Raw genomic sequence first — 26,867 nt, 5'->3', positions numbered from 1 at the left:
TGCAATGATGCCTCCTGCCCTGCTGCTGTCATTGCACATTCTCAAGTAGCAGCATCAGGAATCACGTCCACCTCCTTGTCCCAGCGCAGTGTTCAGTTGTTCATACCCCAGTCCTTGGAACGCAAGCGCAAATACGAAGCCAATGCCCCAGAGGCCACACTACTAAATTCCCACATTTCACAACTGCCTGTGCTCGAAATGTTGCGTTTTAGGCTCCAGACGGAAGCATTCCGCAACCTCATAGCGGCGTCCATCCCTTGGTACTCAGTCCCCAGCCACCACTATTTCTCCCAGTGTGCCGTTTCCGCATTACACAAGCACGTGTCCCAAAACATTAGCCGTGTCCTCAACAATGCAGTTACCGGGAAAGTCCACCTAACCACGGCACGTGGACAAGTGCTTGTGGGCAGGGACGGTACATCTCGCTGACGGCACACTGGGTTAACATAGTGGAAGCCGGGACCCAGTCGGATCTTGGGATGGAACACGTCCTCTCGACGCCAAGGATTGCGGGCCCTAGGTCAATCAGGGTTGCCCCCACAGTCTACAGCTCCTGCACATCATCCTCCTCAGCCTCCTCCTCTTCCGCCTCCGTCTCTGAAATGACCATATCAGTCACAAGCTGGAAGCACTGCAGCACTGCCTCGGCCAAGCGGCAACAGGCTGTGCTTAAGCTAATATGCTTAGGTGACAAATAGAGATGAGCGTTGTTCTACTCGAACTGTTCGCCAATCTCAAATTCGAGCTGTTTTGGGCAGTGTTCGAGCCGTTTGGCGAACACGAACAATTTGAGAAAAATTCGGCTGTTCGAGGTTATGTTCGATAACTGTTCGTGCACCAAAATCATAACTGGATTTTTTCTCAGTAATGATGAAAATTAATGTTAATACGCAGTTTGAGTGTACAGCGGGGTGGGGGGAGGGGCAGGGGATGGATCTCTGCAGGAACAATGAAGATCTCCATTTTTTTTTCTCTTTCCCGCATTTGCAGTGGGGAGGTGCAATCTGTCAGCCTATCAGCAGCGCACACACGGAGCGAAGTGCTTTTTTTCACACAAGCAAGGGCATGTGTCATTGGCAGTGTATGTCACATGTCCTTGCCCTATAAGACCAAGCCATTTTCCCCGTCGCCACCATTTTCTCACTGCTGCAGCTGCGTGTTAGACGGCACCGCTGTTGCTGTGTGCGCTACACCTTGTTAATTTCAAGCCAATTTTCGCACAAATCTACAGATAGCTTGGGAGTAGGGAATAGTTGTGATTGCAGTCCTTTTAAGGACTAGGTTACAGCACTTCCTACGACTTTTATCAGGCAGGTCTGTGCTCTTAAATAGATAGATTGTGGGAGTAAAGACTAATTGTAATTGGAGTCCTTTTCAGGACTAGGTTACATCAGTTCCTATCAGTTTTAGCCAGGCAGGTCTGTGCCAGTGCTGTGCAAGTTTTTTTCACAGCATTTGGCTGAATCTAGCAAAGCTAATCCTTTTTGGCCTATTGCAGAGTGTGTTAGTCAGTGGAGTAGCCTATCTGTGTTGCAAGATATACCACTTGTGTATAGAATACCAATTTTTTTACTGCACCTAGTGAAGTAAAATCTTTTGGGCATAGCATCATTCTATTAGTCCATCTATACTGACCTCCATCAGGTTGCAAATTGAATATAATTTTTTTCTGCATCTAGCTCTGAAAAAATATTGGGCTTCTAGCTGTGTGTGGGACTTGTTCTATTAATCCATCTATACAGACCTCCATCAGGTTGCAAACTGAATATATTTTTTTCTGCATCTACTTCTGAAAAAATATTGGGCTTCTAGCTGTGTGTGGGACTTGTTCTATTAATCCATCTATATAGACCTCCATCAGGTTGCAAACTGAATATATTTTTTTCTGCATCTACCTCTGAAAAAATATTGGGCTTCTAGCTGTGTGTGGGACTTGTTGTATTAGTCCATCTATACTGACCTCCATCAGGTTGCAAACTGAATATATTTTTTTCTGCATCTACCTCTGAAAAAATATTGGGCTTCTAGCTGTGTGTGGGACTTGTTCTATTAATCCATCTATACAGACCTCCATCAGGTTGCAAACTGAATATATTTTTTTCTGCATCTAGCTCTGAAAAAATATTGGGCTTCTAGCTGTGTGTGGGACTTGTTCTATTAATCCATCTATACAGACCTCCATCAGGTTGCAAACTGAATATATTTTTTTCTGCATCTACCTCTGAAAAAATATTGGGCTTCTAGCTGTGTGTGGGACTTGTTCTATTAATCCATCTATACAGACCTCCATCAGGTTGCAAACTGAATATATTTTTTTCTGCATCTAGCTCTGAAAAAATATTGGGCTTCTAGCTGTGTGTGGGACTTGTTCTATTAATCCATCTATACAGACCTCCATCAGGTTGCAAACTGAATATATTTTTTTCTGCATCTACCTCTGAAAAAATATTGGGCTTCTAGCTGTGTGTGGGACTTGTTCTATTAATCCATCTATACAGACCTCCATCAGGTTGCAAACTGAATATATTTTTTTCTGCATCTACCTCTGAAAAAATATTTGGCTTCTAGCTGTGTGTGGGATTTGTTCTATTAATCCATCTATACAGACCTCCATCAGGTTGCAAACTGAATATATTTTTTTCTGCATCTACCTCTGAAAAAATATTGGGCTTCTAGCTGTGTGTGGGACTTGTTCTATTAATCCATCTATACAGACCTCCATCAGGTTGCAAATTGAATATAATTTTTTTCTGCATCTAACCCAGCCAATAGCTTTGGCCTAATACCACAGTTTGGCCACTCAGCTCTGCTCGGTTCCCATCCATTGTTTTTTTGTGCAAACAACTCCAGAGTTGTGAATTAGTTAACCACCAAAATGAGTGGAAAAAGGCCTGCTGCTGGTGGAAAGGGGAATAAGCGTGTTGGGAAGGGGAAAAAAGGTTGTGTCCGTGGGGTAGGTGTTAAAGCAACAGTAACATCTGCAGAAGAAAGACCATCTTCCAGCCAAACTAAAATGTCTACTTCTTTTAGCGGACAATGTGATAAGATCCCTTTCTTACGGCCACGCCAATCGCTACAAATTCCAGATGAGGCACAAAAACAGCAGGTGCTTCAACGGATATCAAGTGCTCCTTTAAGTGGGCTCTCCTCCACATCAACTTCAACATCACAAATACTCCAGTCCTCAAAGGTGTCACCCCAATCGCACCTGCTTCCTCACAGCTCCCAAATCTCCAGCTGCCCGTCTGAGTATGAGGTAGAACAGATGGTTGAGTCTGCAGAGCTGTTTACTCATACTATAGCCTGGGAATCAGAGGTCGACTCCAGCGCTTCTGTGAATCCAGACGAGGAAATGATCTGCACTGATGCCCAAGAATCTTTATGAGTCGGATCCAGGACCAGACGCAGAAGGTTCTGACCATAATGTAGACCCTCATTCCCAAACTGTAACTCCTGTTGGTGGAGACAATGAGGAAGACGATGATAAGACTCAAATACCTGATTGGAGCGACAACTTTAGTTTTTTGTCAGGGCAGGAACAGGTTGGCTCTGAGGACGACGGGTGTGATAACGCACAGGGTGATGATGATGAGGTTGGAGATCCCACTTACTATCAACCCACAGTCAGCCAAGAGATGAGGTCAGCAGAGGAGGTGGAGGAAGATGCTAGTGACGACGAGGTCAGGTTGCGCCTTCCTGGACAGAGACGTAGTACTGGAAGCACGTCAACAACTGCATCCTCAAACACAACTCTGCCTCTCACCACAAGTCGTGGTGGCTCTTCAGGTCGCATGGGTGCTAAGCCTTGCATAGCCTGGGCATTTTTTTCAGATCGATAAAGATGACCCAACTCGTGTTATCTGTAACATTTGTCAGCAAAAGCTAAGTAGAGGCCAAAAAATACATAGTTTGAGTACTTCATGCATGAACCGGCACATGGACATGAAGCATAAGTTGCAGTGGGAAGCTCAGTGTGCTACAATGCGGCCTAGCCGGCCGGGCCAACCACCGTCTGCCATATCTTGTGCATCCGCAGCCTCTTCATCCTCTGTGACTGGGGGGACAGCAGTCACACCTGTTTTGGGGCGCAGACCTGCCACCTCTTTACCCGCAACAGCCAGCGTGATTGGCAGGTCATCATTTTCTTTGGAGGTGGTAACACCAGCTGGTGTTGAGCGCTGTCCGACATCGATAGCACCACCTTTGGATCAAGGCAACCTAACATGTCCGCCTGCATCTTCCTCACAGACCGGCAGTTTGCCGGGGACACCCTTATCAACCCCGTCTAAGCACAATAGCCAGCCCTCGGTCCCTCAGATGTGGACAAGTAAAAGACCATTTCCTCCTAGCCATGAGAAAGCTAAGAGGTTGAATTTCACCATCTGCAAGCTCTTGGCTACAGAAATGCTGCCTTTCCGCCTGGTGAACACAGAGGATTTTCGAGACCTTATGTCCGTCGCAGTGCCCCAGTACCAGATGCCCAGTCGGCACTACTTCTCAAAGAAAGGTGTGCCTGCGCTCCACCAGCGTGTCGCACACAACATCACCGCTTCTTTGAGAAACTCTGTGTGTGACAGGGTGCATTTCACCACAGACACTTGGACGAGTAGGCATGGACAGGGGCGTTACATGTCGCTGACTGGGCACTGGGTAACTATGGTGACAGCAGGACAAGGGGCTGCTGTCCAAGTCTTGCCGTCCCCACGAGTTGTGCGTCAATCCTCTTTATGTCAAAGTTCCTCCACTGCTTCTGCCTCCTCATCCTCCTCTCGGTCTTCCACCTGCACCCAAAGCCTGTCTGGTCATGCCACAAGCTTTCTAACTGCGCAGAAGGGATCCTGCACACCTTCTTACTATGCTGGCAGTAGGGCTCAACGTCATCAGGCGGTTTTTACATTGAAATGTCTGGGAAATGTGAGTCACACAGCTGAGGAGTTGTGGTCAGCTCTGGAGAACCAATTTCATGAATGGTTGTCTCCACTGGACCTGAAACCAGGGAAGGCCGTGTGCGACAATGCTGCAAACCTGGTTGCGGCCCTTCGCCGGGGCAATGTCACACACGTGCCTTGTATGGCTCACGTGTTGAACCTGGTTGTCCAGCAATTTTAGCCCACTATCCCAGACTAGATGGCCTTCTGCAGAGGGCACGGTCGCTGTGTGCTCACTTCCGCCGTTCGCATCCCGCAGCTCAGCGACTTACATCTCTACAGAAGTCGTTGGGCCTGCCACTTCACCGGCTAAAATGCGATGTGCCTACCCGGTGGAATTCAACTCTGCACATGTTGCAGCGACTGTGGCAGCACCGACAAGCCCTGGTGCAATACGTTCTGACGTATAGCCTGGGCCAACGAGATTCAGAGGTGGGGCAAATCACGCTGGAGGAGTGGTCTCAGATCAGGGACCTATGCACCCTTCTGCACAGTTTTGAAATGGCGACGAAGATGTTTAGTGCTGACGATGCCATTATCAGCATGACTATTCTGGTGATTTACATGCTGGAGCACATGTTAAACAGAATTCGGAGTCAGGTGGTGGCACAAGAGGAGGTGGAGGAAGTAGAGGAGGAGGAGATGTATGCGGAAGGGCTAACATCTGCAAGGTCCAGACGGTCGGCAGCACCAAGGCGGCAGGCATGTGAGGGTGGGGGAGATGGTTTTACCAGGGCGCATGGTAGCAGCCAAACTAGTGAGGAAGGTGCAGGAGCCCAGGAAGGAGTGGAGGACGAACTGATGGAAGACTCATCAGATGAGGGAGACCTTGATCACATTTCTGTTGTGCGAGGTTGGGGGGAGAGGACAGAGGAAGGAAGCATGATTGTTACCTCGCCACCAACACAACAGGGACTTGGTGCTCCTGGATGCGCAACACACATGAGTGCCTTCTTGCTGCACTACCTGCAACATGACCCTCGAATTGTGAGAATTAGAAATAATCCTGACTACTGGGTTGCCACACTGTTAGATCCCCGGTACAAAAGTAAATTTGTAGAAATTATTCCTGCCATAGAAAGGGATGCACGCATGCAGGAGTATCAGCAGAGACTGTTGCAGAATCTTACATGTGCTTTTCCACAAAATACCAGTGGTGCACGTAGTGAATCTCACAGTTCCAACTTGCCAACCGTGGGACCGTCAAGTGTTCAGCACTCAAACCGTAACAGAACCACAGTATCTGCTGGTAACATCAATTTTGCGGAATCATTTCACCACTTTTTTAGCCCATCCTTTGCAAGGCCACAGGAGACAAGAAGTCTGACACATAGTCAACGCCTAGAGACGATGGTACAGGAGTGTCTCCAAGTAAACATTGAAGCCACGACTGTGTCACTGGACCCTTGCTCTTTTTGGGCTTCCAATCTGGATAAATGGCCGGAGCTAGCCACTTACGCCTTGGAGATCTTGTCATGCCCCGCAGCCAGCGTTCTGTCTGAACGTGTGTTCAGCGCTGCTGGTGGTGTGCTGACAGATAAGCGCACGCGGCTCTCCACTGATAATGTAGACAGACTCACGTTCATAAAGATGAACAAATCATGGATCCGAAACGACTTTTCTACCCCTGTGTCATCCTGGGGAGAGTAAAAGCTTGATGATTGGTTAAAATCACCCTACCAACCATTTTAAGCTTTCAAATTACTAATCATGTTTATCTGTATCTTGGCTGGAAAATAATTTGGGCTTTGTAGCAGTGTGCAGCACTGATTCTATTAGGCCATCTATAATAAGCTCCACCAGATTTAAAATTACTAATCATGTTTATCTGTATCTTGACTGGAAAATAATTTGGGCTTTGTAGCAGTGTGCAGCACTGATCCTATTAGGCCATCTATACTAAAGCTTCACCAGATTTAAAATTAATAATAATTTTTAGCTGCATCTAGCCCGGAAAATAATTTTGGGGCTCCGAGATGCGCAAGACACATAAGTGCCTTCTTGCTGCACTACCTGCAGCATGACCCTCATATTGTCAGAATTCTAAGTAATCATGACTACTGGTTGCCACACTCTTAGATCCCCCAAACTTTTCGATCAACCTTTTCATTTTAATAAAGACCAAAAAAATGGTCATTTTTGAAATTATAAGCATTAGCAGGTTGTTAGAAACTGAAATCAAACAGTTTTCAACTCAAAACTTTATTCTAGGTGATGTTACATTTTCACATAGGACCCCTTGTTCGAAAGGAGCTTCTGAACTCTCTCGTCCATTGAATTTGTCAGGTTTTGGATGGTTTCTGCTTCAATTGTTTTGCATGAGGACAGAATACCCTCCCAGAGCTGTTGCTTAGATGTGAACTGCCTCCCGCCATCATAGACACTCCTTTTAATGATGCTCCAAAGGTTCTGAATGGGGTACAGGTCAGGGGAGCATGGGGGTCACACCATAAGTTTGTCCCCTTTTATGCCCATATCAGCCAGAGATGCAGATGTTTTATGTGCAGCATGAGATGGTGCATTATCATGCAGAAAAATGATCTTGCTGTGAAATACACGGTTCTTCTTCTTGAACCATGGCAGGAAGTGCTGTTTGAGAAAATCCACATACATTATGGAGTTCATCTTTAGCGCCTTCAGGGATCCTAAAGGGGCCGACAATCTCTCTCCCCATGATTCCAGCCCAAAACATTACTCCACCTCCTCCTTGTTGGCGCTGTAGCCGTGTTTGCTTGGGGTGTCCATCAACCAGCCATCCTCCACTCCATCCATCTGGACCATCGAGCGCTGCACGGCACTCATCCGTGAACAAAACAGTTTTGAAATCAGTCTTCATGTAACGTTTGGCCCACTGGAGCCGTTTCTGCTTGTGTGAAGTGGATAGAGGAGGTCGACAGGATGGCGTATGCACAGCTGCAAACCTCTGAAGGACCCTGCATCTTGTTGTTCGGGGGACGTTGGAGGCACAAGCAGCTTCAAAAACTTGTCTGCTGCTATGACAAGGCTTTTTTGCCGCTGCTCTTTCAACCTGACGTAATTGCCTGTAGGAAAGAGTCCTCAATTTGCCCTTATCAGCACGCACACGTGTGTACTGTGAATCAGCTACATACTTCTTGATTGCCAAGACACTTCATCCTGATCATCGCACAATGTTGATTGTAGTCATGCCTTGACCTAAACACGCCACAATTTGTTGCTTCTCAGCAGCCGACACATCCTTTTTCTTTCCCATTTTGGCAGAAAATGTAGGCAGCGTTAATAATGTGAGACAACCTTCTTAAGTAGTCTTGCCTTTCATTGGACACACCTGCCAAACTAATTAGCACAGGTGTCTGCAATTGCTTACAGTGATATAAAGAGCCCTGACACACATCACCATCAATGAGTTTAACTGACAAACAAACAAATTCTTCCCTTATCACTCCTAAACACTTTTTGCATAATAATTTGGAACGCAGTGTACATGTGCTTTTCCACAAAACACCAGTGGTTCACGTAGTGAATCTTACAGTTCTAACTTGCCAACCGTGGTCTGTATGGAGTTGTTCAATAAAGGGCCCAAAATTAAGATAACATAGATGGGAGAGGTCTCTATGAATAGGAATTCCTAAGTATTTGATACCCTGTGAGGGCCAGGCAAAGGGAAAGTTGGACTGGATGGAATCCTATATGGATTTGGGGAGGGAGACATCAAGGGCCTCAGACTTCGCTGCATTGATTTTAAAATTTGACCATGTAACAAAGTGATCTATTTCAGCCATAACAGCATGGATGGATATATGTGATTGAGTGATATATACTAGGACATCATCAGCAAATAGAGAGCACTTGTACTCGGTGCCTCCCACCTCAATCCACCTAATATTGGGGTTATGGCGAATTGATGAGAGCAGGTGCTCCGTCACTAGGATGTATAAGAGAGGGGACAGAGGACATCCCTGCCTTGTCCCATTGGTGATTGTGAAAGGTGATGAAAATGTTCTGATGCACCCCCTGGGCCTTGGGACACCCGGAGCCGGACCCTTTTTGGTGGATGCTGGTGGTTGTAGTCTTCGTGGCGGCGACCCGGTTCCGTGGCTCAGGGTGGTCAAACCAGTGGCGGAACTATTTATGTGGTTTTGATGTTTAAATGTCCGACTACGCCACCCGTGGATTGCGGTCAGAGTGAACCGCCGCTGCAGGGCAGACCGCTGAGGCTGGTGTTGTGGGTGCAGCAGAGCGTAGCATAACTCCCCACGGGAGGAGTATAGCCTCAGGGCAGTGTATGCGGAGGATGGGGGTGATGGTGCAGGGCAGCAGCAGTAACGACACGGAGTCAGTGATGCAGTCCAGGGCCTTTACTCACAGTTCTTATTATCCAGACCACGTCTGCAGGTAACGGCTGCCCACGTCGTACTGTGCTCACTAGGTGAGGGGCTCAGACAACTCCCAGATAACTTTGGAGCGCTTCACAGGACCCCTTTTGTGTGTCCTTTGTCTGGCCTTTCTTACCAACACTTCTGTCCGGCTGCCTCGGGCCTCCTCTTGGTAAACTTGGCGCCAGTTTCCCTGACCCTATGTGGTGCCTTCCTAGCGGGTGTAGCGAGGGGCTGCGCCACATAAAATGTCACAGCCTCCGGTTTCTAGCTGAGGGTCGTTTCCTGCCTCCACTAGTTTCGGGGACCGGTCTCCCCCTTTGGCCTGACCCCTCCACGCAGGTGGATTCGGGCGTGCGGTGGCGACTCGCCCGTCCGCACCCCTGGGATCCCTTCATTCCTCGTTCCTGGAGCCTTCTCCGCTCCTCTTCCTTCCTTCTCCCTCTTCCAGGCCTGGGCCTCTGTTACTAGGCCCGCCTCCGGAGCAGAGCTCATGCAGAGCCCCTGCTCCCTGCCACTTCTGCTCAGACTTCTCTGCACTGAACTAAGATGGTGCCCACCTTTTATACTCCCTTCTCAATGCACCCAGGAACTGCTTCCTCCCTGCTCCTGCACTACAGGGTTCCCCTTCCTCAGTGTTCCCTCCCCCCACTCCAGCCAGGGACAGGGACTGTCGTGCCCATCTCAGAGGCATATTGGTCGCCCTGACCCACGACAATGTGGTGTAATGCATGCAGGTGTCGGGTCCTGATCCACACTCCATCCTTACCTGAGAGTGAGATATCACACCTCTGGGTGAGGTGCAATACCTCTGTAGCAACCGAGCCCTCAGGGTGCTACAGTTCCATTTATCTTCAGCCTAGGTGACGTATTGTGATACAGGGCCGTGATTTTGGCTATAAAAGGGTCCCCTAGACCCCTACCCCAAGCTTTTTAAGAGAATCATATATGGCGTGCCAGGAGACTCTATGGAATGCTTTCTCAGCATCCAACGAGAGTATCTAATTACAAATTTTTAACTGCATCTAGCCCAGGAAATACTTTGTGCCTAGTAGCAGTGTCTGCTAGTCAGCGGATTATCCCGGCTGTTAAGCAAGCTACACCACCTGTAGTTTAGACACTTAATTTTTTCAAAGGAAATGCTTCGGGACCATGGGATACTCAGTGAAGAGCATCAGGAGGCACCCCAAGGCATAGAGGCTGGGACTGGCAGTAGGATGCCTTGCGGTGGACAGCCGAGCTCGATCCTTATAAAAGCTTTTTAACTGCAGCAGCTTTAGTGGACGCTACTGGAGCTGGAATTACGCGGCTGCTGGCATGAGACTTGCCCTCCAATAGATCCTTGTAAATGGATTTAAAGTGTATTCATTCAAATTAGAGAGACAATTTAAATTAAAAAGCTTAGAGCTGCCTCCACCACAGGGGGGCTCGCTCGACCCACCACCGGACAGGCACCAGTATTGGGAGAGGGGGGCTGGCCATCAGGGTTCACCGCGGCTTTGGCACAAACCCGGCGACACGGAGGTGGCACGGGCAGAAGCGGACTGGCCGTGTCGGCTTCTCACTTTTTGGATTTTAGAAGGGCATGACATGCCTATATCTGTGTCTCCCCCTCCTTTTACTCCTCCACCTCTTTTATTTTCGCATGACTATATGTACTTGTCACTTTTCCATGTGTTAGTTATGTCTTCTGAGCAGTTTGTCAGCTTTTGGACACCTTTGAAGGTGTTTTCTATGTGTTTCTATGTGTTTTTGTTTGCCTGCCATTGGTTTTAACGGTGTTCGAAGGTGTTCGACGAACAGTTCGACGAACAGTTCGGCGAACACACGGGTGTTCGACGAACCGAACCGAACTCGAACACTACGGGGGTGGCTCAACACTAGTGACAAACCACACAATGCTGAATAGTTGTGGACAGCTCTGAAAGATCAGGTAGATCTGTGGCTCACACCGCTGAACCTACAGCCAGGCATGGTCGTGTGTGACAATGGCCGGAACCTGGTGGCAGCTCTGAGGTGAGACGAACTCACACACGTACCATGCCTGGCCCATGTGCTTAACCTCGTGGTTCAGCGGTTTCTCAAATTCTACCCAGAGCTGCCGGATCTGCTTGTTAAAGTACGCCGCCTGTGTGCTCATTTTAGAAAGTCACCTACACCTTCCGCCACCCTTGCTATGTTTCAGCAGCGTTTGAAGCTTCTGGCTCACAGACTGGTGTGTGATGTCCCCACGCATTGGAACTCTCCACTGCAGATGTTGGGAAGGATTTGTGAGCAGAAGAGGGCAGTTGTTGAGTACCAGCATCAACAAGGCCGTCGGTATTCAGTTCAGACTCCACACATAGGACCTCAGGAGTGGACATGGATGTCAGACATATGTACCATCCTCCAAAACTTTGAGGACTCCACTAAAATGGTGAGCGGCGATGACGCTATAATTAGCACCACAATCCCACTTCTCTGACTTCTGAAATGCTCTCTGCTCACAATCCAAGAGGATGCATTGCAGGCGGAGCACGATGAGATGGAGCAAAGAACCATACAGGGTGATTACACACAGCCCAGCCTCATCTCATCCCAACGTGGATTGGGTGACAATGAGGAAGAGGAGGAAGAGCTAGTTTCATGCGCTATAGACGGTACTACCTGCACAACTGTCATACCGTCTGTTCAGCGTGGATGGCCAGAGGACAGAGAGGAGGAGGAGGAGAGCATGGTCAGTCATCCTCTTGGTGAGGACACGGAAGTCTTGCCTGTTAGCAGTCTGGCACGCATGGCTGACTTTATGTTACGCTGCCTTTCCCATGACCCTCGCGTTCTCAAAATTTTGGGTGACAGTCATTACTGGTTGGTGACCCTTCTAGACTCACTCTACAAGGAGAACTTTATATCTCTTATTCCTGAGGTGGACAGGTCTACAAAAAAGGGCACCATAAGGCCATGGTTGCGGAACTATTAAAAAAATTCCCATCTGAAAACGCTGGCGGCAGAGGTCACAGTTCGTTGGACAACCAAGGAGTACAGGCGAGAGAGACACAACTTCAATCCAGCAGAGGCAGGGGAACACTGTCAAAGTTCTGGGACAGTTTTCTCAGACCCTCCCATCGCACAGGAGTGCAAAATTTGGGAAGATGCTGAGGGAGTACCTTGTCGACAGTATCAACATCCTCCATGATTCCTCTGTGTCTTATAATTATTAGGTATCCAAGCTGGATACGTGGAATGAACTGCCTGTCTACGCCTTGGAGGTCCTTGCCTTCCCTGTCGCCAGCTTTTTATCAGAGCTGGTTTTTAGTGCCGCTGGTGGAATTATAACTGATAACTGAAAGTTAACTTTCAGTTAACTGAAAATGCTGACAGGCTTACTCTTATAAAAATAAACAAGGGCTGGATTGGGCCAGACTTCTCAACACCACCGAATGATAGCAGCGTAACATAAACTCAAATCCATTGTCTTTTTTTGGGAGGTGTATTCCCATGCACCTCTTCACACCCACACATGGGTATACGCTTCCTGATTTTGGCTATGTGCTCTTGTCCTCCTTCTTCTCCTCATCCTCATCCTCCACTACCATATCACCAGTGTGACCGTGGTCCATGATGCAACACCCACATAATTTTTTAAAGGGTGTTTATGATGCCCATAAAAAATTTTTTTTATACAGTATGTTCATGTATATCCCCAGGGGTAAACCCATTTCCTAATATTGGGAACATTTTTCAGGAGGCCCTCCTATACATCTCTTCCAAGGGGCATTGGAGTGCCTCCAAATTTTTTGCAACCCTTGCATTCACTGCATAGGCAAACACAATGGGAGACCTACTTCCTAATAATGGGAACATTGTTTTCAGGAGGCCCTCTGATCTCCATGTCTCTTCCAAGGTGCTTTGGAGTGACTCCAAAGTTTTGGCAACCCTTGAATTCACTGCATAGGCAAACACAATGGGAGACCTACTTCCTAATAATGGGAACATTGTTTTCAGGAGGCCCTCCTCTAAGTCTTTTCAAAGGGGTATTGGGGTGCATCCAAATTTTGGGCAGCCCTGCCACTCACTGCATACGCAATAACAGTATAGGAGACCCACTCTTTAGTAATGGGAACAATAAAACATAGCCGGCTGATGGCTCTCTAAGAATAGTGAGGGCCGACTGCTCGCCCTTTAAGAATAGTAAAGGCCGCCTGATGGCCCTATAAAAATAGGCTTTGTGACTTTCAGAGTCCCTCCTTCATAAATGATACACGATGTGTCTGATGATATCTCACACACCACATGGCCAGATAAGGTTGTAAAATGTTAAAATGACATTTCCTGGTGAATGCATTTGTCACGGTTGAAAGAAATGCAAAAGTGCAAAAACGCATCAAAAACGCTACGTGTGAACATAGCCAAAGGTGTGCAGGAGTATTTTTTTTTTGGTTATTTATTTTGCTTTGTCATTATCCTGGAAAGGATGTTCCTTAACATATTTCCCAGGAAAATCCATTTTGGTTTCGTTTTTGTATGTTTTATTGTGAGTTCGTAAAAGTGGCTTAATATCTCTGACAACGTTGTTGACAGCAGTGACCTGGGAATCAGAAATGCTTCCAGGGGTCTTCCCCATGCTGTTCCCATGTCATTTGAGCACTGTTCCCATCGATTTGGGCAATTTTTAGGCCCACTGCAGACTGCCGGGGGGAGCCGCCTGAAAAATGCTCGAGTTTCATATAGATTTACATTGGGCTCGTTGCTCGGGTCGAGCACCCTAGTATTCCAATGTGCTCGACCCGAGCATCGAGCACCTGAGCATTTTAGTGCTCGTCCATCACTAGCTATCATCATGAACTCTCCTGATGGAGAAGCCAGGGACCACCCGAGGATTTTCTGGTGGGACCGTCCAACCCTGCCGAGAAGCAGTCCTGAAAAAAAGAAATGTGTGTAGGAAGGTTCCCAGACACTCTATGGCTGCTTTTTTTTTTACTGTGGATTGTACGTGCTTATGCATGTTATTTCTCAAACCGCATTGCAGATCAGGCCATTGCCCAACTCTGTAGTCATGAAATTAAAGGTGCAAGGAAAGATGTTTGTGTGTCGAACCACCACCAAGAAGTGTGACATGATGTTGGATGGGCTGCCATTGCTTATGCAAGAAGATGTATTAGAGGACTTCCTGGGAGAAATGACAGCTGGAGTAGATACTGTTTCCCAAGTCCTTTCACCAAGCTAAAGAATATGGCTGTGGTGAAATACAACTCTCACCGACAAGCTGTGAACTGGCTCCGTACTGTCCCTGGCCACATTCACTGTGTTTGTGGTTAAGCAGTCCTTCCCAGTAAGTGCACTGGGGAGGGCATGGGTAATGTTGTAGGACTCGTGCTTGTGGAAGGCTGAGACGACACCGGGACAAATTGTGGCGGCTGGGGACCGAGTATGTACACCCGGCTGCCGCCGGCATGAGGTTGTGAAAAGATTCTGCCTCCAGCCTAAAAGGCCATATTTCAAGTGTAAGCAGCTGTCAAAAATTTGGCAGTATAGTGTTGCAGCCTGTGGGTGGCTGGCTGGCTAGAATGGAGTAGGGATAACTGAACTCTGCGGTGTGACAAGGATGTGGATGGTGATTGTTGCAAGTCTGCAACGACAGGTGCATGGCGGGAGGCATCTTTGTATGCGCCAAGGTTCACTTATGATGGGCACACTTTTAGGCAGTGACCTGGGAGTTAGAGATGCTTCCAGGGGTCTTCCCCATGCTGTTCCCATGTCTTTTCAGCACTGTATGCATGTTTCTGATGATGTCTCACACACCACATGGCCAGATAAGGTTGTAAAATGTTAAAATTACATTTCCCACTGAATGCATTTGTCTTGGTTGAGAGCAAGGCAAAACTGCAAAAACGCATCAAAAACGCTACATGTGAACATAGCCCAAGGTGTGGAGGAGCATTTTTGTTTTTGTTTATTTATTTTGCTTTATATACAAGTCCCCTGCAAAGGATGTTTTTTAACATTATTCCCAGGAAAATCCATTTTAGTTTAGTTTTTGTATGTTTTATTGTGAGTCCGTAAAAGTGGCGTAATACTCTGACAACATTGTTCACAGCAGTGACCTGGGAGTCAGAAATGCTTTCAGGGGTCTTCCCAATGCTGTTCCCATGTCATTTGAGCACTGTTCCCATCGATTTCCGCAATTTCTAGTCCCTCTGCAGGCCGCTGGAGGGGCCACCGGAAAAATGCTCGAGTTTCCCATATACTTACATTGGGTTCATTGCTTGGGTTGAGCACCCGAGCATTCCAATTTGCTCGACCCAAGCAATGAGCACCCGAGCATTTTAGTGCTCGCCCATCACTAGCAATGATCAATACAGTACCTCTCCTTTATGCCCCCTCTTCTTCAAGCCTGTGATGACTCCCTGCAGAGGAGATGTAGCCAGATTCTTCTTCCTGGCTTCCAAGCCACAGGAAGAAAGGTTACATCTCCTTCTTCTTGGTCAGGATGCTTCTCACTGACTGTCCATTCAGGGGCAGAATGGAGTGGGTTTGGAAACAGGAACGTTAAATTGCTCAGTCTCTCTTAGCCCAGCTAGGCTGACTATCCCCTTGGAAGAAACGAAGATGGCCTGGGTTTCTTACTCCTGGTCAGTAGATAATAGAGACTCAGAAGATGCCTCTGCCTTGACGCTCTCATCCTCTGACCACCTGGAAGCAGAAGGTACCTTCTCCAGCTCAATCTTCCAATTGGTCTCACCGAGGATATGTCCTTTAACCGAGGGGTTTTCAGGAAATAGGTCATTGGAACAATTGCCTTGTGGAGAGGATGGCATCACTGACAGCCCAGCTGGAAGTGTAGGAATCAGACACCTGTTGCGACACGACTGTCCCCAACGAAGTACTTCACCAGACCTCCAATCTAGCACAGGCTCATGAGTTCTCAGCCAAGGAAGACTTAAGAGAAGTGGGTGAAAAATATCAGATAGCACATAGAAAGCAATTTTCTCCGAATGGAGTACCCCTATCTGGAGCTCTACAAGTTCCTTGATGACTTGAAGGATTTTGGGTAGATGCTTCCCCTCAACAGATGATATTCTCAGCGAATTCTGGGGCGTCAAATGGGAATTTGATACCGATCTACCACGGCCTAATGTAAGAAATTTCCTGCCAAACGGGAGTCAAGATAAGCTGTTTGGTTGAACCGAATACCTCTACAAGTCACGGATACATTCAAACTCAGTGGTGAAGGATCTCCACTTTCACCTATGTAAGCTTTACCTACTGGCCCTTGGTTTTGGAGTTTTTCAGGTTTCTCAGGACAGCAACGAACTAAATGCTCGGCGCTACTGCAGTCGAAGCACACTCCCTTGACACGAGCACGTTCCAGCTCCTCCTAGAAGATCGCTACCAATGCTTCGATGTTTCAACCTAGTTCGGAAGACAAGGTGCGGTACCAGACAGCATACTGGCTGACGGATAAGTCTCCCTGATGTAGTCTGAGTAGGGAAGATGCAGTGGAGGAGGAGTTTCAGAAGGCCACCAGGGAGGCCTGCAGGTCCATGGTCACAGGATCCACTCCCACAAGGGGTTAATCCTGCAAGGTGGGACATCAGGAATCCCACTTTAACCTGATCAGATGGGAACTGATGGGCTAAAAGTTTATAGTGAAAGGTGCAATGGTTCAAAAATTCACAGCACTGCTTATGGTCTTCGTTGAATCGTGGTAGAGCTGATAAACAAAGATTAATTCGAGAAGCGTAGGTTGCAGGCTAAGCAGGGTCGGCCATAGCCGCGGCAACTTGAACTGGAGCTGAAGAAGCGGCTGTGGTCAGAGCATCAAGCCAGATATTCACAGTCCGTAGATATGGAAAAAAAATTTCAGTTACAGTTGCAAACACCATCACCACTAACAAACTAACTATAGGGTTTGCTCAGGCACCTCCCTCTTGGGCAGGGTGCATTTTATACAAGATGCCTCCCAGCTATTGGCTAGGAGTCATTTTGCAGATGAACTAATTTACTACATGCCTCCTAGCCATTGGCTGGGGGCATTTTACTATGTGTGTGCTTCCTCTTTAAAGAGCAGGAGAGCGCCCGTGCACTAGGAGCGCCACCGGGAGACAACCCAGCGTGACCAGAAGAAGGAGGAGAAGGAGCATGAGGACGCTGCCACGGCTGGGGCGATGGGTACACCGGCAATAGAGATCTATTTTTTCTTCATTGACTACAGCAATTCTTTTGACTGTGTAGATCACCAGAAACCTTAGAATACCATGAAGGATATGGGCGTATGAACCATCTGATTAGCATCATTAGGAACCTATACATCGAACAAGAAGCAAAAGTCTAAACAGAACACAGTGACATGGCATGGTTCAAAGTAGAGCGAGGCGTCAGACAAGGCTGCATCGTGTCACCATTTCTCTTCAATTTATATGCAGAAGCTATTTTCAGAAAGACTGGACTTGCCGAAAAAGAAGCAAAGATCACTAAAACTACGACTTGCCTATTTTGGACACATCATAGAGAGAGCAATCGCTAGAGAAGGACATCAAGGTCAAAAGAATAGAAGGAACAAGGCAAAGAGAAAGACAAGCAACCCAATGGCTTGGTACTATCAAGATAATGGCGGAGAGGACCCTGGTGTACATATCTGGGCTTGTACAAGATCAATCTTCATACAGATCATTCATCCATCAAGCAACCATAGCTCGAGTTAGAGCCGAAGGCTGTTAAAAAATAAATTCCTGATTGACAGATTATCAATTTGCGGGAAGCAGAAGACATCGGTGTTAGTAACAGCCGATGAAGCAGATGGAAGAAGCTCCTCGCCCACCCTTACCTGGTCATTGTTACAATTCGCGGTTTTTATTAGCTGGGTGGCCGCCCCCCTAAGGCTGGGTAGACAGCGTTTTATTCTAAGTTTTTGGTAATTTTAATGAATAATTTCATATGTGATTTTATTGGTTTTTAAATATTTCATGGTTAGTTATTATGTAACCCATTAATAAATACCATGGCCTTTATTCACCAAAAATATGGTAATCTTTAGTTATTGGTATTTCTTGAGGTTATTTTGGTTGGATGGGACGTTTTGTGACGCCTATGATCCCATATGTCTGTAAAAAATGTTGGGTTTCTGAGATTGTTTGGCCAGCTGTCCAGAAAAAATAATTACATTTGCAGCCTTGCTCGCTTTCTTTCACTTTGGATTTATATACAAGGCAGAGCCCTGTGCACAGAGCATGTACAACAAAGGCTCTATGGTTTCTTATCTAATCAGAGTAATATAAAAATGGACATGTGCAGAAGTGTCCCTCTGTATTAGCCCTATTATATGGGCATATGAATGTGCCCTTATACAGTACCAATACACTTAGCAATACAATGTTTTCAGAAATTCTTGGATTGCATAAATGTATCATAATGATAATGTATCTCTAGCTGGGCCAGAAGTAGTCAATAAAATCATCCATATAGTCCTTGTATAGCATTAACCCCTTAAGCCCCGAAGCATTTTCCGTTTTTGCATTTTCGTTTTTGCTCCCCTTGTTCCCAGAGCCATAGCGTTTTTATTTTTTGGTCAATATGGCCATGTGAGGGCTTATTTTTTGCGGGACGAGTTGTACTTTTCAACGCCATTACTAGTTTTACCATATCCTGTACGGGAAAACGGGAAAAAAATTCCAAGTGCGGTAAAATTGCAAAAAAAGTGCAATACCACAGTTGTTTTTTATTTATTTTTTTACCACGTTCACTGAATGCTAAAACTGACCTGCCCTTCTTATTCTACAGGTCATTACGAGTTCATAGACACCAAACATGTATAGGTTCTTTTATATTTAAGTGGTGAAAAAAAAATCCAAAATTTGGTAAAAAAAAAAATAAAAAAATAGCGCCATTTTCTAAGACCCGTAGCGTCTCCATTTTTCGTGATCTGGGGCTGGTTGATGGCTTATTTTTTGCGTGCCGGGCTGACGTTTTTATTGATAACATTTGGGGTAGATCCGATGTTTTGATCGCCCATTATTGCATTTTATTGCAATTTTGCGGCGACCAAAAAACGTAATTCTGGCGTTTAGAATTTTTTTCTCGTTACGCCGTTTACCGATCGGATTAATTCTTTTTTTATATTGATAGATCAGGCGATTCTGAACGCGGCGATACCAAATATGTGTATGTGGTTTTTTTTTATATATATTTTATTTTGAATGGGGCGAAAGGGGGGTGATTTAAACTTTTATATATATATATTTTTTTTAAATATTTTTAAAAACTTTTTTTTTTTACTTTTTGCTTGCTTCTATAGTCTCCATAGGAGACTAGAAGCAGCAACTATCCGATCGCCTCTGCTACATACAGGGGACGAGCAGGTCCCCTGCATGCAGCAGAAATGGTCCTGTGCTATGAGCGCCGACCACTAGGTGGCGCTCATAGCGACAAGATCATGACAACCACAGGCGTCTGCTGCAGACCCTGGGTTGTCATGCACGCCCATCGGCGACCCGCGATCACGTGACGGGGTCGCCGGTGGGCGGGGCTTATGACTCGCTACCCGGAAGCGCGCGTTAAATGCTGCTGTCGGAGATTGACAGCGGCATTTAACATGTTAACAGCCGCGGGTGAATCGCGATTCCACCCGCGGCTGTTGCGGGCACATGTCAGCTGTAAGAATCAGCTGACATGTGCTCCGTTCAGTGAGGGCTCAGCGCAGCAGCCCTCACTGAACGGGCAGTACGCAAATATGCGTACTAATACGTCCCCGGTAAGTAAGGGGTTAAATTACATCTTATCCGGACAAAACAATACACTATCAAATAATGCAAGAAAAAGACAACCAATCCTAATCTTCCCATTAATCAATCCGTTTAATACTATAATCGTCCAGCTATTCACTAAACCGTTTGTTGATTATGATCAGGGAACATCTAGTGAAAACAAATAGACAATATTCACACATTGTACTTACCAGAAGGACAATTTCTACCAAGAGCAAAGAAAGAAAGAGCCTTCCAAGAAAGGTTAGAGACCAGTTCTTCCTCACAATCACATGACAGACGTGAACAGGAAGGAAAAATTACTGGTATGTTTTGGTTTCATCAAGAGAGGAGAGAAGTACGATATAATTAGCAACATCTACAAAATTTCAATTTATCATTAACAGGACTATATAATTCAGAGAGTGACTTTTGGACCGTGGGAGAAGTATGGAGAGTGGAGGAGTGTTTGTGTATAGGAAAATATGTGATATATTTCCCTGTATTCTCTGTCGTCATCTGTCATCTTGTACCTGATCTTGACCTTGAGTAATGCTGGTATAGCTCTTAAAGGGAATCTGTCAGTAGGATCGTCCCTCCTAAGCCGTCTATATGGTCATTGAGGTCATAAAAATACATTGATATCTTAGATCCGATGTCTTTTTCCAGAGAAATCCATGTTTTTATCATATGCAAATGAGCTGTTCAGGACTATGGGCCAGAAACTGACCTGCATGAGAATCTGTCTCCAGAGACTACACTGTGTGCCGAATTATTAGGCAAATGAGTATTTTGATCACATGATACTTTTTATACATGTTGTCCTACTCCAAGCTGCATAGGCTTGAGAGCCAACTACCAATTAAGTAAATCTGGTGATGTGCATCTCTGTAATGAGGAGGGATGTTGACTAATGACATCAACACCCTATATAAGCTGTGCTTAATTATTAGGCAACTTACTTTCGTTTGGCAAAATGGGTCAGAAGAGAGATTTGACGGGCTCTGAAAAGTCCAAAATTGTGAGATGTCTTGCAGAGGGATGCAGCAGTCTTGAAATGTTCAAACTTTTGAAGCGTGATCACCGAACAATCAAGCGTTTCATGGCAAATAGCCAACAGGGTCGCAAGAAGAGTTTTGGCCAAAAAAGGCGCAAAATAACTGCCCATGAATTGAGGAAAATCAAGCGTGAAGCTGCCAAGATGCCATTCGCCACCAGTTTTGCCATATGTCAGAGCTGCAACGTTACTGGAGTATCAAAAAGCACAAGGTGTGTGATACTCAGGGACATGGCCAAGGTAAGGAAGGCTGAAAAACGACCACCTTTGAACAAGAAACATAAGATAAAACGTCAAGAATGGGCCAAGAAATATCTTAAGACTGATTTTTCAAAGGTTTTATAGACTGATAAAATGAGAGTGACTCTTGATGGGCCAGATGGATGGGCCAGAGGCTGGATCTGTTAAGGGCAGAGAGCTCCACTCCGACTCAGACGCCAGCAAGGTGGAGGTGGGGTACTGGTATGGGCTGGTATCATCAAAGATGAACTTGTGGGACCGTTTCAGGTTGAGGATGGAGTGAAGCTCAACTCCCAGACCTACTGCCAGTTTCTGGAAGATAACTTCTTCAAGCAGTGGTACAGGAAGAAGTTGGTATCGTTCAAGAAAAACATGATTTTCATGCAGGACAATGCTCGATCACATGCATCCAACTACTCCACAGCGTGGCTGGCCAGTAAAGGTCTAAAAGAAGAAAAAATAATGACATGGCCCCCTTGTTCACCTGATCTGAACCCCATAGAGAACCTGTGGTCCATCATAAAATGTGAGTTTACAGGGAGGGAAAACAGTACACCTCTCGGAACAGTGTCTGGAAGGCTGTGGTGGCTGCTGCACGCAATGTTGATCGAAAACAGATCAAGCAACTGAGAGAATCTATGGATGGAAGGCTGTTGAGTGTCATCATAAAGAAAGGTGGCTATATTGATCACTAATTTTTTTTTTTTTTTTTACATGTCAGAAATGTTTATTTCTAAATTTTGTGCACTGATATTGGTTTACCTGGTGAAAATAAGCAAGTGAGATGGAATTATATTTGGTTTTTATTAAGTTGCCTAATAATTCTGCACAGTAATAGTTACCTGCACAAACAGATATCCTCCTAAGATAGTCAAATAAAAAAAAAGCCCACTCCAACTTCCAAAAATATTAAGCTTGGATATTTATGAGTCTTTTGGGTTGATTGAGAACATAGTTGTTGATCAATAATAAAAATAATCCTCTAAAATACAACTTGCCTAATAATTCTGCACACAGTGTATTATAAATAGGAGGGGTCGTTACCAGTGTGATGCGTAATAGCCACTCTCTGTTGTCCTGATCTCACTGCAGAGCTGTGTGTGATACCGAGAGGGAATAATGAAGGGCAGAAGGTGCGGTCGCCCAGGACCCTTCCCTCTGAGGGGTCCACCTGGAGCTAGGCTACTTCCAACTTTATTGGCGTGTGCAGCGAACCGATACAGTTAAACTCTACCGAAGAGCAAGGAGACACAATCTCCCTGCGCTGCCACATGGCTGCTATGTGTCATATCACAGCCTGGGAAGGTCACAAGAGCCACCCGCTGTGATCTTTGGAGCGAACAGCTCTCTGCTGCATCCCATCGTCCAGACAATTACACGATTGGCCGATGAATAGCGGAGGAGGTCGCAGGCTGTTTGTACTAACATGCCAGTTATCGGGAAATTAAAATGAGTGTATGGTATATACACTTCCAGATTCCAACACATGGAATATATGTATATACCCCTGTAGTTCACCGCTAACTCCACGATAACTGCAGACTACTCGCTGCCACAACCAATTAGTTTTTACAGGCTGATTGGACGCCTGATAGGTAGCCTATGGCTTCGAGGCGCAGTTTACAGAACAAAAGGAACAGAACTATTACTTTTTACATTTAATATAAAGGGAGGCAGTGTTTATGAAAAATATACAAGAGATTTTACAAAGGGGACAAAACAATACAGCATATACAGTTACAGAAAATAAAAGGGGTTAACAAGAGAACTTACTACACCGATCGCAGAGACAATTCAGTTTAGCTGAAGGAGAGCACTTCGATTGTACATTCAGTGAACGGGATTCCTGCATACACAATATGTATCTCTCTACATGAACCCAGATCATAATTTGGCATGATCTTTTATCAACTCCTGAGTCTCACCCATGTACTGCCCCGTGATGACCTCATGTGGGCAGGGTTGTGGGCTGGTCTCAGCCCTTCATAATTTTATGAAATTTCCAATTTCTGCGATAATTCCTCTCTGGATGATTGCAGAAGTTTGAAGTCATATTTTATATCGGGATTTTATCTTTACTTAGAGACCAAGCATGGCATAGCTGTTTTCAGTTATCTTCCACTGTTGATTTGCAGCCCATCGGCAGGGGTCACCGTTATGAAAAATGATGCGTCTTTTTCCCCTGTTAGTCCCAGTGTGGAAAATGTATGTCTCATAAATATTGGATTCATACAAATTACCATATTCTATATTTTCTTTCGGAGTCATACTGTTTGCTGAAGCTGTGCTAATGAAAGCAATGTGTATGCTGGGTGACAATTGCTATTTCTAAAGAGTGTGAGGTATCTGCTTTAATTCTCTCCAAACTTAAAAAGCCTTTTCCTGTCTAAACTATTTGTTCAATCTATACTCTTTGTCTATGCACAATATACATCCTCGTTCAGTCATCTGGCCCATATGTTAAACTGTGTAATTCACATTTAAGAGACTAGACTGTCAGCTCTTGCATGTGAATAAAGCTGGTTCACTATCAAATTTCCTACTTGTATTAGTCTATTGTACAATCCTACATCTAAGATTGTCAGCTATTGTGTGGTGCTGCACTCTGGGTGTCAGGAAAAAGGAGGGAGGGGGGATGTGAGTGACTTCAGAGATATTAATATTTTCTATGACACATCCCCCTTTTTGAGGTTGCATAGGGGCTGATTACAGATCACCCCTTAAGCCTAACTTACTGCCCAATCTTCCTGGATCCCATAATACCCCCTCCTTCGGTGATTTGTAGATTGGCTTCTCCGGGGGGCCACTCAGCATCACTCGACAGGTCTGGGACTTCTGGCTAGAGGTAGCCAGAAGTGACTCTAAGGCTTCAATCTCACATGAACCCTCCAGGACCTGTTCTGGGCCAGTCACTGGCCCTGTTATCCTGCTGGATGATGAAGGTCCAGAAGGCAGGGTGATACCTGTGTTTTGGGCTCTCAGGCGATGGTGACAGCCCCTAGGCAGGCTGTCTCCCCGGGGGATAACCACATTTTCCTATTTGTCCTACAGGCTGTGGACCCAACTCGTCCACCACCCTGACCGACTGTGAATATTATTTCCCTGGCACTCTGACAAACTGTGGGACACACCTGCCCACCAACCTGACCAACTGGGAATCCTGCTTTCCGATCACCCTGACCGACTCTGGTAACAATTTTTCCTACCTGTGACAGGCTATGGGTACTTTTTTCCCATCCTCCTGACAGACAGTGGGACACACAGGTCCCTCACCCTGTCTGGTATGGGACATAACTTCCCACCCCCTGGACGGGTTGGGGATAAGACCTTCCCTGTCCTCCTTGTTACCTTAGGAACTGGGCTAACTATGGGGCAGCTACCACTAGCCATGTCGCGGTCCATTGAGACAGTGGTCAGCTGCACGGGACCACCTTCCTTATGATCCCCGTGCTTCTCTCCATCTTCCCCTGTTACCTCAGGAGCCATGCTAATCATGGGGTAGCTACCACCGGCCATGCCACAGTCCATCGTGAAACGGACCAGCTGCATGGGACCACCTGCTTCATGGTCTCTGTGCCTGCTCCCATCGGTCTTAGCACTTATGCTGGCTCCTTTTAGGGGATTCTCAACCACATCACTCCGCAGTGTGACATGGCTGAATTCTACTTTCCCACAACTCACATTTTTATTATGCATTACATTCACAGTCACATTATCAACTTTTTCAATGCATGACATATCAGATCTGGGAGTGCTGTCAGGAAGGTATTGGGCAACCAACCGTCCCAGATGCGTTTCCAATAACACATTCGTGGAAAGATTTTCTGATACCCCACTTCCCTTATACCTCTCCCCGCACCCCAATCCAGAAAAATCATGGGCCATCTGTATGGGACAGCGAACACCCCCATACCCAGTGATAGTCAGGGTCCTCCCAGGAATGAGTTCCTCCAGTAGCACAAACTCAGGGTGGATGAGAGTATGTTCTGCGCCAGTGTCCTTAAGCCCAACAGTAATGGTGTTACCCACAGTAACTGGTTGCAAATTCTCATGGCCCTTCCAACCGCCCCAACCATAAAAAGAATGGCTGCACTAGGCCCTGGAGCCTCAGGTGTGGGGTTCGTCTTCTTCCTCTCCGGGCAGACGAGGCTAATGTGGCCAGTCTGGTCACAGGTGTGGCATCGCCGGGAGTCAGATGCAGGCCTGGTGCTGAAAGAAGGGACAGGACCCCATGAGGGCCAGCTGGTACGGGCACAGGGGGTGGTTGTTGGCTTACACCCTTTCCAGCTGATGACAGATGACTTCCACACCCAGGTGTATGATTGGCCTCATAGGTGTCTGCGATCTGGGTGGCCTTGGTGGCCTCCTTTAGCTCCCGATCCAGCACAAACTGTCACACCTCCACGGGGCAAAGATGAAGAAACTGGTCCTTCACCATTGGATCCTTCAAGTCCTCAAAGGTAGTGACTGACAGTCCATGGACACAATGCTAAAAGTTGGTTCTGAACCCATCCACCACATCAGTATAGCTGTCATGTGGTCCACGCTCGGTACTTTTTGCGGTTTACCTCTGGAGTAAGCTGGTACTTTTTATCAGGGCCTGCTTGATGGCATCATAGTCTCCATCTGGGTCTCAAGGGAGAGAAGCAAATACCTCCAGAGCTTTTCTGCAGAAATATATCCAAGTCCCCGTTCTGGTCCATCACAGGAAAATGCTCAGGGCGGGGTTTAAATCTGTTGGTATTGTTGGACTAGCGGTTCTGTGGGGTGGATCTCTGCATCTGGATTTATGTAAATGCCAGCTGGCACTCTCGCTCCTCCCGCTCAGCCTGGGCCTGTCGCTCTTGTTGAATCAGCTTCAGACGTCCCTCACGATCATCTGCATTTAGTTGTTCCAAGGCCATCTGCAGGAGGGGGTCCACACTATCCTGGTTATGGGTATGGCTAGCCTTCACAGGCGGGACCTCTGCAGCAGCACCACATGTGCCTTGGCTGGCCTGCCCATCATCAGGGCTCTGGTGACGGTCTTGCTCTACGCCATATTGCACCAGTGCAGCGATCATCTGCTGTCTGTGTTTGCCAGTGGCGTCAATCTGACTGACCGCACAAATGGCAAAAGGAGCCTCCTTCTTCTGCTGGTTATACTGGGCCTCATCAAGTGTAGCCATAATTGCCAAACAAAGGATAGAACAGAAAAACAAGAGAAGGGGAGGAATGTAACTGCTACATGTACAGTAATGTCCCAGATAAAAAATAATAAAAACACTGAGTCTGATTCCTCAAAACTCTGCACAGAATTCTCGCAAGAACTGTGCAGGTTTTCAGTGACAGGGATGATTTTTCAAACCAGATCACTGATTTCTGTAATATCCCACCACTGCCACTAATTTATCAAGGATTTATGCACATATCACAGCCCGGGAAGGTCACGAGAACCACCCACTGTGATCTTCCTGTGATCTTTGGAGCAAACAGCTCTCTGCTGCCCCCTATTGTCTGGACAATCACATGATTGGACAAGGAATAATGGAGGAGGACGCAGGCTGTTTGCACTAACAGGCCAGTT

The 26,867-nt window shown here is 46.4% G+C and overlaps 1 protein-coding gene across 1 annotated transcript in view; it reads right to left on the bottom strand.

The window, feature by feature from the left end:
- LOC141265858 (baculoviral IAP repeat-containing protein 1-like) overlaps positions 1-20,368 on the bottom strand; it is a 132,016-nt gene extending 111,648 nt beyond the window's left edge. Inside the window, exon 1 of the mRNA XM_073679493.1 lies at positions 20,217-20,368. The gene's annotated coding sequence lies outside the window, so the exon portion shown is untranslated. The remainder of the gene's footprint in view (positions 1-20,216) is intronic.
- Positions 20,369-26,867: the final 6,499 nt, after the last annotated feature.

Source organism: Phyllobates terribilis, unplaced genomic scaffold, assembly GCF_046119375.1.
Source record: "Phyllobates terribilis strain yellow unplaced genomic scaffold, ASM4611937v1 Scaffold_1__5_contigs__length_1240528914, whole genome shotgun sequence".
In the NCBI taxonomy this organism is placed as follows: Eukaryota; Metazoa; Chordata; class Amphibia; order Anura; family Dendrobatidae; genus Phyllobates; species Phyllobates terribilis.
This window is presented reverse-complemented; position numbering and strand designations above follow the sequence as displayed.